The 14,783-nt window shown below is 38.8% G+C and overlaps 1 long non-coding RNA gene across 1 annotated transcript in view; it reads left to right on the top strand.

The window, feature by feature from the left end:
• The window catches only part of LOC132325137 (uncharacterized), a 44,045-nt gene extending 36,550 nt beyond the window's left edge, over positions 1 to 7,495 (top strand). The window contains exon 4 of the long non-coding RNA XR_009485840.1: positions 6,334 to 7,495. This is a non-coding gene — a long non-coding RNA (uncharacterized LOC132325137). The remainder of the gene's footprint in view (positions 1 to 6,333) is intronic.
• The last annotated feature ends 7,288 nt before the right edge of the window (positions 7,496 to 14,783 follow it).

Here is a 14,783-nt window from a genome sequence, read left to right as displayed (position 1 = left end):
AGCTCACATTTCAGTCAGCCTTTGTGAATAAGCTTCAAGTTTTTGAGCTAACTTGCAGCAGCACAAGGGAAAGACGATTTGCCTACTTTCTACTCAGTCTGACAGAAAAGTTGCTGCCCTCACTGTGTTCAAAGAAAGCACACTCAGCGCTGACAATTCACTTTTTTTACTTTCATTTCATGTTCTATAAAGTAATTATGGTATAACTGTAGACTTTCCATTGATTTAAAGCAAAATAGCACAAAGAAGATTAAACAAGGAAGTGAATTGTAACATCACCCCCCGCCCAGAAACACCAACAATGTGACAATTTGTTATTATGCACAAGCTGCAGAGTTGAGGCCATGCCAGTAAGTATCCAGACACTCTTTCTAAGTTCAACACCTTGTCATGTTCACATTTTGATGCAGCCCACATTCACATGCTGTCGTGCAACAGAGGTCCTGTTCCATTTGAAGTGTAGATTGACTGGTGCTCACTAAAGAAGAAACAATTTGATATTTGTTTATTGCACATCTTTATTCATATCTCAGATGCAAAAAAGGAATTAAATGTCATCTAAGGTAGGATGGAGACATGTTGCTGTCTGAACAATCTGTGCCTGTCTTTTGAGGAAGCAATATTTTAAGCAATAGCTTAATGTGCTTAGCACATGCCCACAGCACTGAGCTGGGCAGTCATAGTTACTTCCAGCTAGAGCATGAACAAGTTGTGAAATGAGTCTGGTCAGGAAAACGAAGCACTGAATCTCTATTTTCTTACACATTCTCAGGAATATCCCTATAGATTTGGCTGAAACATTTCAGAAACATTCATCTTGAGGAAGATATGCCATATGCAAAACTTCAATTTGAAACAATTTTAACTAACAGACTATAAGCTGATGTTGAAAGCTGATGTTTGAAACAACAGTAGTAATAGGGACTTGTATTAGACTTATCATGAACTAGCAAATAATAAGAGAGATTAATTTACAAAAACCTGTTTTTCAAAGTTCTGGCTTCAGTTTATTTCCTTGAACTTAGTGTTGATATTTTTGTTGACTTCACAAAGTAAGTTAACATAGGAACTGCATTCTGTGTCTGTAATTATAAAGTATTATTTTATATCTAAGCTATCATTTTTAGCTGAACAGTCTAAACCCTTTTCCTTTCCTCCTCTACCCTCCTGCCCAAAGAACCATTCTAATGTTACAGTGAAAAGACAGAATCTTGGGAAAATTAAAGTAAAAATTGATTGCTCACACTTTGGCAATGTGGTTTATAAAGATTGTTTTCCAACAGCTATAACATACTTGCATTTCCCTGTGAGAAAGATGAAAATATATAACCACCATTTGCTTAACAAGTCTTAACTGCAGCTGGAAAATATATTTGTTTCATATCACTTAATTATCGTCACATTTGTCTCATATTTTTGATCTGTGCTTTTGCAGATCATAAGGCACAGTGTACACATGCATTTAGAATTCCTTTTCCAAAGGAATAACCTAACATGACCTGACATCTTAGAGGCTGATCCAAAATTCAGCAAGGTCATGAGGAAGACTCTTAGACTCATCATTCTATCCCCCTTATTCTCTTAGCAGATATTTTCCCCATAATGTATGCTGTAGATTTCAGTAGCTGCTCCCAGAGTAGGTACAGGGACCTTGTTAATGAGATTCTTTTTTCACATTCAGGTTTATTCCACCATTTAACACAAAGTTGACCGATGATGGGATTTCAAATAATCAGTGTTTTGTACAGCAGATGGCTACTGGAGCTTTTAAAATACTCTTACTATAATATTTAAATTGAACTAGTGCACAAATATTTTTGTCCCAAAGGTGGGAACTTCAGATTCGTTTCAGTCACACGCTGGAGAGCCTAGCCTCTTATTCAGACCTTATCTAAATAAGTCAAATGTCTTGATACTTCAAAATTGGAGAGGAAACAATTTGAATATAAGAATTCTAGGACAGGATTCCAGTATTTCTGGTCCCAGTTGCCACTACCATAGCTTTAGCTTTTATTTTGTAATATTGGCATTTATTTCCCTGTCTAACCCAGATCTGGAAGTGAGGAAGTCCAAAACATTTGTAAAAAAAAGACCAGCCTAACATTTTAGGAACTGAGGCAATCTTTAGGCAGTATTGACTCTAAGAATAGACAAAGACCTTCAATTTCGCTTCAACTACTTTTCCCTTCTTCTCCTCAGCATTGGCCAGGAAATGTCAAGATATTGAAAGGCAGACCTCTTAGATGAACAAAGACAAATACAATGATGCCTAATGGAATATGTATTAGTGAATGGAAAATAATGATCAACTGTGTTATCAAGGATAATTAATTGTATAGTAGTAGATACTCATGGGGAATGAGAGGAGCCCTTCTCTCAGACTAATGTGTTTATGGATAGACTGAGTTCTCTCAACTGAAGTGTTTCTCTGAAAACGCTCATATAAGCCATGCTTTTTTTTCCTTTCTGTTTTAAAAATGTTTAATGCATTTACAGATAAAAATATCATTAAATATTGTTTTTCTTTCAATCCCATTGGCTATGAGTATGGTTGGCAAGTAGAAGCTAGTATCTTATTCCTGTGCACTACTGCTTACCCAACCACAACTAACTTACCTCATTGCTATAAATGATTGTCACCTTGTGGTACTTTCCTGCTATTTGGGCTTATAAAGATCTCCCCACTTCTCTACATTAATGTCTTACTGCAACTAGGACTGGTTTAGAGGTGATGATACATGAGCCAGGAAGGACTCCTCCTTATTTTCAAATCAAGAAACAACTCAATGACCTGACAGCTAAAACCACCTTTTGCTTTTAAACTGAGGAAAAGTGATGGGAAGTCACTGAGAGACAGTAAATGTGAGCTACTTTTAAATTCCAACCTAGCTTTAAATGGTGCTTTGACAACACACAGAACACTATTTATTTTGGGACTTACAGGACTTCTGCAGAGTTGGTGCAAATACAATGAAAATTGTAATGTTTACATGATCTATAAATAAAACAGTAAAGAAACCCAAGTCCCACCAGGATCGCAAGTCAAAAAGGAGTAGGAACAAACAAGATAATTAATTACATGGATTGGTTGATTTTTTTTTCCCTTAATAAACAATGAAGTCCTTGATATACTCATATTTGCAGATATGTATAAACATGCAAAACACAGCGAAAATGAAAATGTTTATCAAGTTCCATTTCCCAAAATACTATGAACAGGAAGCAGTCAAAGGTTTCACAGAAAGGAATTGGTTTCTTGGGTTCACAACTAGAATTTCTTAAGAGTGGGTTATGTCCTAGAAAGGCACAAAACCACTCAGATAACATTTTCTAGAGATAAAATTATTCATGAAATACAGCCTTTCAGACAGAAACACAGTGTAACACTACATGTAAGAAATTGTCTGCATAAATATCTATGTATTCTTGCTCACTCACCCAAAACATAAAATCTTCACTAAAAACTGTGACCTCATCATCATATATAGTAGAAAGGTGACTCTTGATAAATTGAAGTTGAAAAATATCAACCTCAAGTGTTTGAGGATGCAGAGGGAATTATATATTTTGATTCTTAACTTTCCTCAAGATTATTTTTTGACAGTTCACCCAACACTAATGGAGATGCCTCTAAGTTCTTTGGATTCAAAGCAAAAGACACTCTCTTTTCCCCAGAATGTACTTCCTATAGAAGGTAAATGTTTCCATTTCTAATCTTCAAAGTAAGTTACAACCGATGAAGGGGTAATGCAGAAAGTTTCATTAGGCTCGTCTCCATAGATACAGGATTAAAAAAAGTTCATTTTCCCTGTAGACATCCTAATGTATTTATGGTAATAGTATATATTTTTTTTTTTTAATACACTGGTGAGGGAGTCACCAAACATACAGATAAAGCAAGATTTGAAAAGTGAAGATAATTTTAGTAGAATCAATAGGGTTTGCTCTGGGATTTGAGAAAGCTGAAGTGAATGACCTGGAATGCTTAAATTGCTTACACTTCCCACAATGTTGGCAGGAAATAATAAAACACATTAAAAAATTCCACATGATTTTCATTAAATACCAGTAGAATTCAGGCATTCCATTTCTGCCTAACTCAAAAAAGGAAATATAAACTGTGTCTTTCTTTATACAGTACATAGAAGGCTGAAGAAGGCTTCCAGTCACTGAGAGCTATGCAGAATAAGAACATTCTTCTTGTTTTCCTGCTGATATTATATATTCTGCTTGAAGGAAGGCCTACTGGAAAGGTTTTGGAAAGGTGTATTTTGTTTTTCAGTGGACCACTACTGCCAGGGGGTTAGATAGGAGATGGAGATTCTGGAAGTGGCAGGCTGTGTGCCAGGATTAATGGATTAGACAGGATGTGTTTATGCATTGCTACATTTGCAGACTTCCATAAAAATGGGTATAAAGGCACCATTTCTAAGGCTAGTACCAACAGAATAGAGAAGATGGTGAGACTTAGCTTGAAGTATTTGGCCTAGGAAGATTGCAGAGTGTTTGCCAGGTTTTTTACATCCTTATCAATAAGTTTTCTAATGTCAGTAAGGAATGACCATTAACTGAAAATTTTGGTTCTCTAGGCTTTATCAGCAAATGCCTACTCCTGAGTATGGGTTTAGGCTTTACACCTGAACTGCTGATAAGTGATTTCCAAAAGCGCTGTCTGACTGCCTTTTCCCACTTTCAGGGGAAGTCAGGGAAAACTTACCTTCAAGTTTTAATACGTCCGTCACAAGGCTGATTTAAAGAATCTCCAGAAACCCGGTTTTGGGCACTGTTTCTCTAAATAATTTTTTTCACAACCCACCAGTAGCTTCCTGATGAAGTGTGTGCTTTGACACAGATCAAGAAAATGTGGAAATCAATGGGACAGTTAGTACCAGCTTTGCTGAGAATAGAGTCAGGCACTTGGAGTTTTGAAAGTATCAGGCCAAGAGTGGCAGAGACAGCTGGAGGCCTGTCAGAACATTGCTCCTGGACTTTCAGCTCCCTCTCACCAGAACAGGTACCTAGACTTGCTTGCACAGTAGTGACCAAGATTGGAATGACCTACTGGGTTCAAACAAAAACTAATGGCATGAGGTCATTGTCACACCAAATTCTGATCAGCTCTTTTTTGAGGCTATGGGAATAAATGATTTAAAAATGAAAAAATTTTCATTTTTGTGTTGGTAAGGAGAACATTCTGAACTAGTTAACCTTTTGGAAACTTTCAGAAATCAAGCAAAGCCCTTCAGCAGACAGGGATGTGCTCAGTTGTCATTTGCAGGACCACCTATAGCTAATTAGAAAGAGGAATTGAGAAGCTAGCTGTTAGTTAGAAATGCCAGAGGCTATGGAGGCTACACTGTAATTCAGGTACTAAGCCTGTTTTCATACTCTGGCCTCCATTCATTTTTTCTCATGGAAACCAGAGGTTTGAGCTGCCCTTTGGAAGAAATCAAGTTCTCCCTAAGATGAAATCCACTAATTATCTGGGGATAATTCATTTTCAGAAAACACTAGTTCAGCTTGTTCAGCTCGATGCAGTTTTTCTATGTAATTCTAGCAAGTTCATTCTCTTGACCACCCTCTCACTAATTCATAACATGCTCCATGGTGTGTATTACTTATACACCATGCTATAAAGACACCACTGCAGCAGGCTGAAATGTTCTGAAAGGTCACAACACAAAATAATTGTGTCTTAGGCCATGGGGGCTTCCTGTGGACTCCAGAGGAGACAGTAGGTGAGCATAGCCCTGAGCAGTCTGAATGTGAGTCACCCTGTGCCACCTGGTGTAGGATTGCTCCCTGAGGGGAAGTCTGTAGTAATCTGGCTGTAGCTATTGCTACAGAGGTAAAGTTAGGAGTTCCTAAACCAGGGAAGAAACAAAGGAATTTTAAAGGATCCTCAGAAGAATTAGTAAGATCTTAAGATAAAAAATATTTACAATGTATTCAGACAATAAAGGGGATGATGGACAAAAAGCACACCAGTTGGATAAAAGAAGCTCATTCTACTTCTGCCAGTTCTTCATTGTAATATGCCTCAACCAGACCCCAAAAAGAGATTTGCTCTACCAAAATTCCTGCATTCAGTTACCATTGAAATATATTTATTGCTGGTGGTTAGCGGCTAGCCTTTGAAATGGTGCACTAAGTGCCTCATTTTTATATTATTTAGTCAGAAAAAGTCATAATTTAACTTTGTTTTGCAAGTATTCTGACAGACCAAGGAAGGCTTGCTTTATTTTGCTGTCCAGCAGTTGGGCGAGTCCCTTGGAGAACGTTTGGCATCCAAACACTTGAGCGTTAAATGCAGCATCTTTTCTCCTTGAGCAGGATTATTGCCACTGAAGGCTCAGCCCTCCTTCCTTCCCATGTCCCAGATCCTTGGAGAGAGAAGAGGCAGAACAGTTCCTCAAGCCAGCAAGAGGCTTTGCTTATGGGACACTGTAGGAAGGACTGTGCCATTCTGGCAGAAATGAGGAACAATTATTCTGTCTGCTGTTCAACCTTCTCTTCAGGAAAAGACAAGGACCAGGGAGATGAAAGATCTTGAACTTCACGTGTGTCCAGCATCTGTGACCAGATGGGATATGGGATATCTGGGATATCCCATGGGATGTGGGATATCTGTCACCATCTGGGATATGCCACCAACTATGGGAAGCAACCTATGTGAAAATGAAGAATGTGCTACAAATGTGATGGTCTTTTTCAAGAATTTCTGCTTCCCAGAGAGATTTGACAATCTTGCTTCAGCACCAGCTGGGGTGTGGCAAGCAGTCTGGCCAGGAATACTGGCTGAAATGTGAAATCTCTTCAGTCCCATGGGTGGTCTTCTAGCAACCCTTGCGGAGGTGATGTGGTGTTTACAGGTAATGGTGCTTGGCAACTGGTCTGCCCCAGCCACATAGTCTGGAAGGAAAGGGGATTGGTTTGGGCAGGTTTGGTGGGTGCACTCACTATTTTATTGACTTCTTTCTTAGCAATAGAGGTATAAGGAGCTGAAGGATCTTTTGCAGATACAGAAGAAATCATGTGCATTTCCACTAAACTTTAATTGGAGGCTATTAACATACAGCATTTGATCCTCATAGAAAGAGCAGTGCAAAAGGGAGGAATAGTTTTTTACATCCCTTCACTCCCAGGAGGGTACACAAGGGGAATCATGTCAGATTTCTTCTTGGTGCATTTGCTCTGCTTGCTAGCTTGGAAAGTTGGGGTTTTTTGTTTGTTTTACTGGATATTATTGAAATGCTGGAGAAAAGAAAAGCCTGAAACTGTTCCATAGGCTGTTATAGTCTTATAAATTTAAATAGTAAAGTAAATAAAGTATTGTGTCTGGCAGTTCTCTTTAGCTGTGATAGACATTTATAGTTACGAGTACAATGGATATTGTTAGCCATCACTTTACCTCCACAAAACCCCTCCATTTACTAAAAGTCTGGATGGAATAATGACCCCAAATTAATGATAATAAAAAACATTTTTACAGCCACTCCCCAGTTCTGTTTTAATTGTAGAAATCTTAGTTTAATGTGCAAAATTTTATTATAAGGTCTTACGGCTCTTGTTCAGGAAGGCTTTTCTTCCTTTTTGAGCAAATAATTCCCTTGCAGAGTTCATACATAAACACTACTGTGTTCTTCAAGATCTGTGAATGGGTCGTTTGGTTTTTTCACTTCTACCACCACTACTACTACTATTAATATTATTATTGTTGTTATATTATTTTATTTAATTTTCTTGTTAGCTGCTCCCGCTTCTACGTGTAAGTACTTCCAAAGTGAGCAAAGTTGCTGAGATGGGTATCTCATTCAGAGAAAGTACTTAGACTTAAAACATGCATAACTTTATTCAATAATCGTGGGACACTCTACACTGGCACAGCTTTCCTTGTGCCCTCTTCCTCACCTTTCTTCAACATATACTGTGGCACATGCTGAAAGAGAAGTCTCCCACTACCACTCCCTTGATATTGATATAAAGGCAGCTTCACATCCACCCAGATTCTTCCCTTTCCTCAGCAACCATGAAAACACAACATCCATCTTTTCCTCTCTCTAACTGTCTTTGGACTTCAAGCCAGGTAAGAGTATGAGCTATAAATTGAAGTGAATTATACAGCTGGGTAAATAAAGTGGGACGAAAGGGAGAAAAAGGGAAATGTGTTTCCTATCACAGAGTTTAAAAAACAGACTTGGCACACAAGGGGAAAAAACAAAACAGGAAACAAGTTTCTACATATAAATTAAACTTTTTCACCCTCAAACTTTTTAGATAGCCTAGGAGTAATAAGTATGTGTGTTTCTTGGACCAGCAAAGCAAGCATTCCAACACTAAATGGCTTCCTGTTCAACACGTTCAAAGCCAGAGACTGTTTTTGGGGGTTGGTTAGAAATATGTGTGAAGTATGCACTTTTACTTCAGGCCAAATCAAATGTTTTTAATTTCCCTCCCATCCCCCTCCTGCCCAAAAAAAGAAAAAGAAAAAAGTCAAAAAAGGAAAATGTGACCAAAATTTTCTCTTTCACTAAGGAAGTTCAATGATTAGCCTTCAGTTAATGTGCAAATATTCTCACTTCCATGTAAAGATACTTAAAAGGGAGCTGGTCAATGTCATTCTACACTGGCATTTGATGTTGTTGAACTATAATGAGTAGGTGCATACAGGAGCTGAAGAACTTGGCCCCATGCAAAGACAGGAAAACAGCAAATATTCTAGGGTGTGAAGTGCATTACAGCATTTTCCCCCATTAGTGTCAAAGCTATAATTCACAAATTGTTGATCCATTTTCTCCTTCTACCACATCAGCCTCAAACATTATTTGGTACTACATTTTGTTTGCCCATAGATCTTTAGGTTTTTGTTTGGTGTTTTTTTTTAGGTTTACAAGATTTGATTACATGGCCAAAAGTCAAAATAATACACATGGGAAAAAAACATGGAGCACCATATGTCATGGATGTGCCAATGTGAGGGGGTTTTCTCGTTCCTCAGTGAAGCCACAGGGTACTTTTTGCAAAAAAAAAAAAAAAAACAAACAACACAAAATACCAACAAACCAGAAAAGTGCACCTTTTTTTTTTCCTTCAGTTGGCAGGCAATAGGTACGCCTAACTAACCTAGACCTCAGTTTGTCCCTTTCTATAATATCACTAATTACTGCTTCTAGCAACATATTTTCTGCCAATTCCAAGGAAACAGAAGCCATGTAAGTGGTAGCCAGCTATTTTCTTTTAGTATTTTTCTCATTCCAGTGTTTTTGAGCAAACTCAGGTTCTAAACACTGTTCTGTTTCAATATTTGAAGAATGCTATGTACTGAGTACTCTCCAAGCTGGTATGTTGTTGTGACGCATCAGTCTTGTCTGTTGCTCTCATCCCACCTCGAATGAACTGAGCTGCATATTTTGTTTTGGTTCTTTCTGCCTGATTTTTACAAAAACCCAACCAACCCCCCTTTCCTTCCCCCACTGCTAGGTCCTTATGAACATTAGGTTTGGGTTTTCACTTGAGGAAAATGAGTCCTAGGCAGACTCTCAAGTCTCACCTAAATCAGTAAAATTTGACTTGCCCTAATTTGCACTAGAATAAGCCAGGGTTTTGTTTAGGCCTTGCCAAATATTGTACTCTGTTCAGAGGTTCTGCTGGAGACAAAACTTACAAAGTTAGTGGAAGTTAATGAATGCTAGATAGACTTCACTGACGATTCGTCCCTGGACCTCTGTGCGCTTCAATATCATACCATACTTGATATCCAGAGCTATTCCTGGGAGTGGGGAGGACAGCGGGAGAAATGACTGGTAAAGGATAAGTCTCCCTCCTTGAATGTCCAGCTTTCCCAGGAAGAGTTGCAGGAATTGAGTTTCTGCTGATTCTGTGGCAGCTGCTCAGTGAGACTCTTCTGCTACCTCCCTGGAGCACTTAAATTCAATTTCAGTTCAACTCCATTGTCTTCTACCCTTCAGACTCCTTCCTTCCCACAGGCCCATTTTCCCATATTCCCAAAATAAAACCACTGTGTTTGTGTGTTATTCTGAACCTTGCAACTTCCTTTCCCTGACCTTCACCATTAACACTTCAGAGTTTCTCTTGTTTCTTCTCATCTAATATCATATTTCTGTATACCAGTAATTTTTCTGGTGTGTTAAATCAGTCATTGGCAAACTAATATGAATTCTTAGGAAGGGGAATGGATTTAGGTGAGTCCTATGGAAACGTCAGGGTCCAAACTTTCTGTACAGTTGTGTTGGCCAAACTTCAGGCTCACAGCAATAATCAGTATTAACAGATTATAATCCAAGATCATACACTTTGGTATAATCAATATTTTTGTTGTAACTCAGCCTGTTCTTCTAAAATTGAAACACAAACCTTTCATTTGCAACAAGACAAAAGAAAGCTCTGAGAAATATTATGAAGAAGCACATGAATTCTATGTCTGAGCTGTAGCAGTTACTCCTGGGCTGCCTACATACACACTTTTGAGGGAGGACAAAAATAGAGCATGAAAAAAAAGAAAAAAAAAGAAATATAGAGCAAAAGAGAGAGAGAAGAAAGGAGAGGAAAGGAAGGAAGGAAGGAAGGAAGGAAGGAAGGAAGGAAGGAAGGAAGGAAGGAAGGAAGGAAGGAAGGAAGGAAGGAAGGAAGGAAGGAAGGAAGGAAGGAAGGAAGGAAGGAAGGAAGGAAAAGAAAAAGAAAGAAAGAAAAGAAAGAAAGAAGGAAAAAGAAAGAAAGAAAGAAAGAAAGAAAGAAAGAAAGAAAGAAAGAAAGAAAGAAAGAAGGAAAGAAGGAAAGAAGGAAAGAAAGAAAGAAAGAAAGAAAGAAAGAAAGAAAGAAAGAAAGAAAGAAAGATGTGGTTGAGAACTGAAGGCCAGCTGAAATTGGAAAAGAAAATGAATGCAAAAAAATATTTCTGGGAGAATTTATGGTAGTCTAAATCCCTATTTCTTTTGCCAGGTGGAGAAATCCTTAGCCTGTTACATGATCTTAAACATCTTTCCAAGTGCTTCAGTGAATCACTGCCATTACCAATATGGGCAGAAATTTACTATATCAGCTTCCCAGACACTGAACACAGTGTTGGCAGAGCTGATAGGTATTAACTCAGTGAGTCAGATAGGGTGTTCTTTTTTTATCTTCAAGGCACACAGGAGCAGCTCCAGCCATGTTGCCCCTGCAGCTGCTGCCGAAAGCTGGCTGGCCAGTGTGATAAGGCTGGAACTGCTGATGATTGGTACTGCAAGACTTGTGTGGTAAGTTCAAGCCGTTCCAGAAGGCAATGAGACTATTACTGACATCCTGGAGTAGCTCATGTCAGTCGTTCTCAGGAATCTAGGAAAACCCCAAAAAATAATACTATTGCTGTCACTATAATAATACAAAGTTTCAGGCATCATTATCTTAGTTGATAATGTTTGTCAGTCTCACAAAGCTCCCTCACTGGAGCTTTGTGCCTGTGACATTATCTACTGTGGAAAAATTCACATATAACTTTTTTTTCTTGCCCAGTCCTAGCATACACCCCTTTCAGATACAGATGCCTAAACAAAGTTGTTTTGTTTTATGGAAGCAAAGTCTATCATTACTCTTAACTTAATGGGAATTTATTTTTTTTTTTGTTGGCAGGAGGGCTTTTGACTATTTTCTGTACTTCTCCTAAAGAAATAGCTATGGTTGAAGGTGGTCAGGATAGAAGACAGTAAAGAATACACTCTGCACTCTGTAGAAACAGCATGAGAGCAACTGGAAGGTGCTTTGAAGCAGTTGCATGTGCTGTGGAGATATCATGTGGTTGACTTCTGCCAAATGGATTCAGTGGATGAAGTAACAGCCAAAGTCTCAAGTTGCTCTTCAGGAGACAGCAGATTTTGTTTTCTCTGATTTTTCCATTCTTTTCTGCTTTCAGCATTCCATCCTTTGAATCATTTAAGAAGTCTGAATTTCGAAACCAACTACTCACTGAGAAAGTTAGGCAATGCTGACCTATAGCTAGGAAACAGCAGCCATTTCTTCCAGATGAATGCATCACTCTGTGCATATCTTGTCCTTGTACTTTGCCTCAGGCACAGTTGGCCACAGGAAAGGAAGAATGACAGGGAGATGGGTGCATCTACTTCTCCTTGTGAGCAAACCTACCTACCCAAGTACACCCCATCTCTGCTTCCATACTGCATTACTCTGAAGAAATCTCCTTTGAGTCACCCCAAAACATCAAACCTACAAAAGTTATTAGAATTTAGCAGAAGGGACTTTAGTCTTTTTTTCAGCAGCACTTGGGTTCATCCTGTTGGTCTGTACCATTTTGAAGAGGGATATTGAGGACCAAGGGTTGTATTCATTAAGTGATTTGGACAGTCTTACTTACGTAGCAATTGCTTTTTCTACAGAGTCACAACCATATTGTCCCATCATATTTCTGATGAACAACCAGATGGGTACCAATTCACTCCAGGGAGATCCGGGGTGCTGTCCCAGACTGTCTTAATATAAGTTTCCAGCTATTTCCAGCTTACAAAAATTCCAGGGTCTTTTGCAGCTCACCAGATTAAAGGCTGCAAGTCTTGACAGTGCGACTTCAGGTTTCCTTGAGCGCTATACTGCAAGAACAGCCAGCAGGAAGTCAGCAACAGACTAACAGGAAATAAATAAATTGCAACTCCTACAGGAATTTCTTTCCTAGTCTGCATAAATTACTGATGTACTACTGTAGCATTAACTAGTGAGCAGTTGCTTGACTGGTATCCATTGGTAGATGTCAAGGTTCTGGGTGCAATGACTGATCTGCTCCATCTGCACCCAACAGTGTTCTTCTGCCTGCAGTGTTCCTCTTCCCCTTAGGGTATCCCTCCAACATTAAGTGTCTTGATGGGAGATTGAACCAAATTTCAGTGCAATACCAATCTAGGTGATTGATTATAAGCGATACTTAGTGTTTATTAGCAGTAAAGCCTTTTCAGGAACCATACACATTGTGAACTGGCAAGTCTCTTGCTTCCTGGTTCTCAGTCAGTATGCACACACACACACACACACACACACACACACATATGTGAAAGAGCCCAAATTAATTTCAGGAGTGCCCAAATGTCACTGAGTGTGCTGGAAAGTGGCATTAAGACAAGGCTGATACCATGACTGTTACTACATTTGAATGCTGCCATCACTCGAGAAATGATCTAACCTGGTAATTCAGGAATGGGAACTAAATTATTTTAGCCAGCTTGTTATCAGGACACCATATATTCACTGTAGACTAGCTCATCAGCATCTTATCAAAAAACAGGGACTGGAGATTTGCCCTTTCCTAGGGGTGCTTGAGAGTCCATGATTGCTTCTGAACCATATAGAGCAGTTCTGTCAAGAGACATCAAAAGTGGAAAGATGCAAACTGGAGCAAGTAAGAGGGAAAGAAACCCCAGAAGCTGATCCTTTGGTTATGCTGGGGTTCCTTTTCCTTTTCTTTCTGTGCCTTTACAAAGTAGCCAATGGGATGCATTTTGCAAATAGATAAAAATACATGCGCAAGAGCTGGGAACATCTTGTACACAGATATGAGTCAGTACTTGGCAGGTGGCTAACAGGAGTCAGATTTCCCAGACAATAATTACATTTTCAAAATACAAATTAAAGAGACAAGAAAAAAAGGACTTATTCCCATTAGCTGAATGTGTGAGCTCTGAAGTGAAATTATCCTTTCTTTCTGCATGATTTATTCTGCATCTCTTCAGAGGTTGCCTGCATAAAACATCCAGGAATGATAAGCTGAATCTTTCAAGGACTTTACTTTCTAAATGGGTACAGGTTACATGACCACTTGTTTCGTTCCTCCAAGCTGCCCAGCCATTTCTGATCTAAAAACTGTAAAGACATGATAACAATATAATGTTCAAACATGTCCTTTGAAAATGTCACAATAGGACCCATCTATCAGTGTAGTTAGCCAAGGAGAATGGCATGTGGCATACCATTTGTTTTATTGCTACTGGGGATCAGAAAAACTTTTCCGTAGCAAGACTTTCCATATCAAATTGTGGACTATGAATTCAGGTGTGTCTGCCACTTTTCTGCGGAAAACAACATCCAGCTTCTTCTTAGCCTTGCGGAACCATGATTTGGGCTTACAGTGCATTTCCTAATTTCATCCAAAAGAGACAGATGTGGCTAGAACCATAGAGCTGTAGGTGGGTTATGATTCTGTATATTGCAATTTAACTTTTCATTGTTACCAATTTCAGTGTTTGGTTATTCTGTCAGAATCAGTTTTTTAATAGGTCTTTGAAAACCATCTTTTCAAAAACAGTGCATGAGAAGATGCTTGTCTTTGGTAGAAAATCTGCCTGTCTGTCTGCCTGTCTACATGCCTGTCTGTTTATCTACTATTCTACATATTGCTAGCAATGGAAAAGTAGAATGCCAGTAGTCAGAATAAATTAGTTTTGTAGCAGAAGTATACTTGGAAGTTTGTGTTCAAATTTCCTGATGAAATGGCACACTCTGGCTGTTGAAATGAAACAGATCTCCTCTCCAGGTAGGGAGGCTGTGTTGTGTCCTGGAAAATGTGTTCAACCAGAGAACTCTGCCTAAAGTGGGAGATAAGAGCATAAAGCCCCCCAGCATGCTGGCATTATGTTGCCATGTTTTCAGTGAGGTATGGAATATTTTAGTATTTAATATTTTTTGTTAATTTTTCACCAAATTTTCTGTCCAAAAAATTTGCTTTCTTCTTCAACCCCAGTTCTCAAGGCAGCTCTAGGTGCTTTCTCTGTTTGTTTGCTTAAGGC

The sequence above is a fragment of the Haemorhous mexicanus genome, chromosome 3, assembly GCF_027477595.1.
Source record: "Haemorhous mexicanus isolate bHaeMex1 chromosome 3, bHaeMex1.pri, whole genome shotgun sequence".
NCBI lineage: Eukaryota > Metazoa > Chordata > Aves > Passeriformes > Fringillidae > Haemorhous > Haemorhous mexicanus.
Note: the sequence above shows the minus strand (reverse complement) of the source record. Positions and strands in the feature narration are given on the sequence as shown.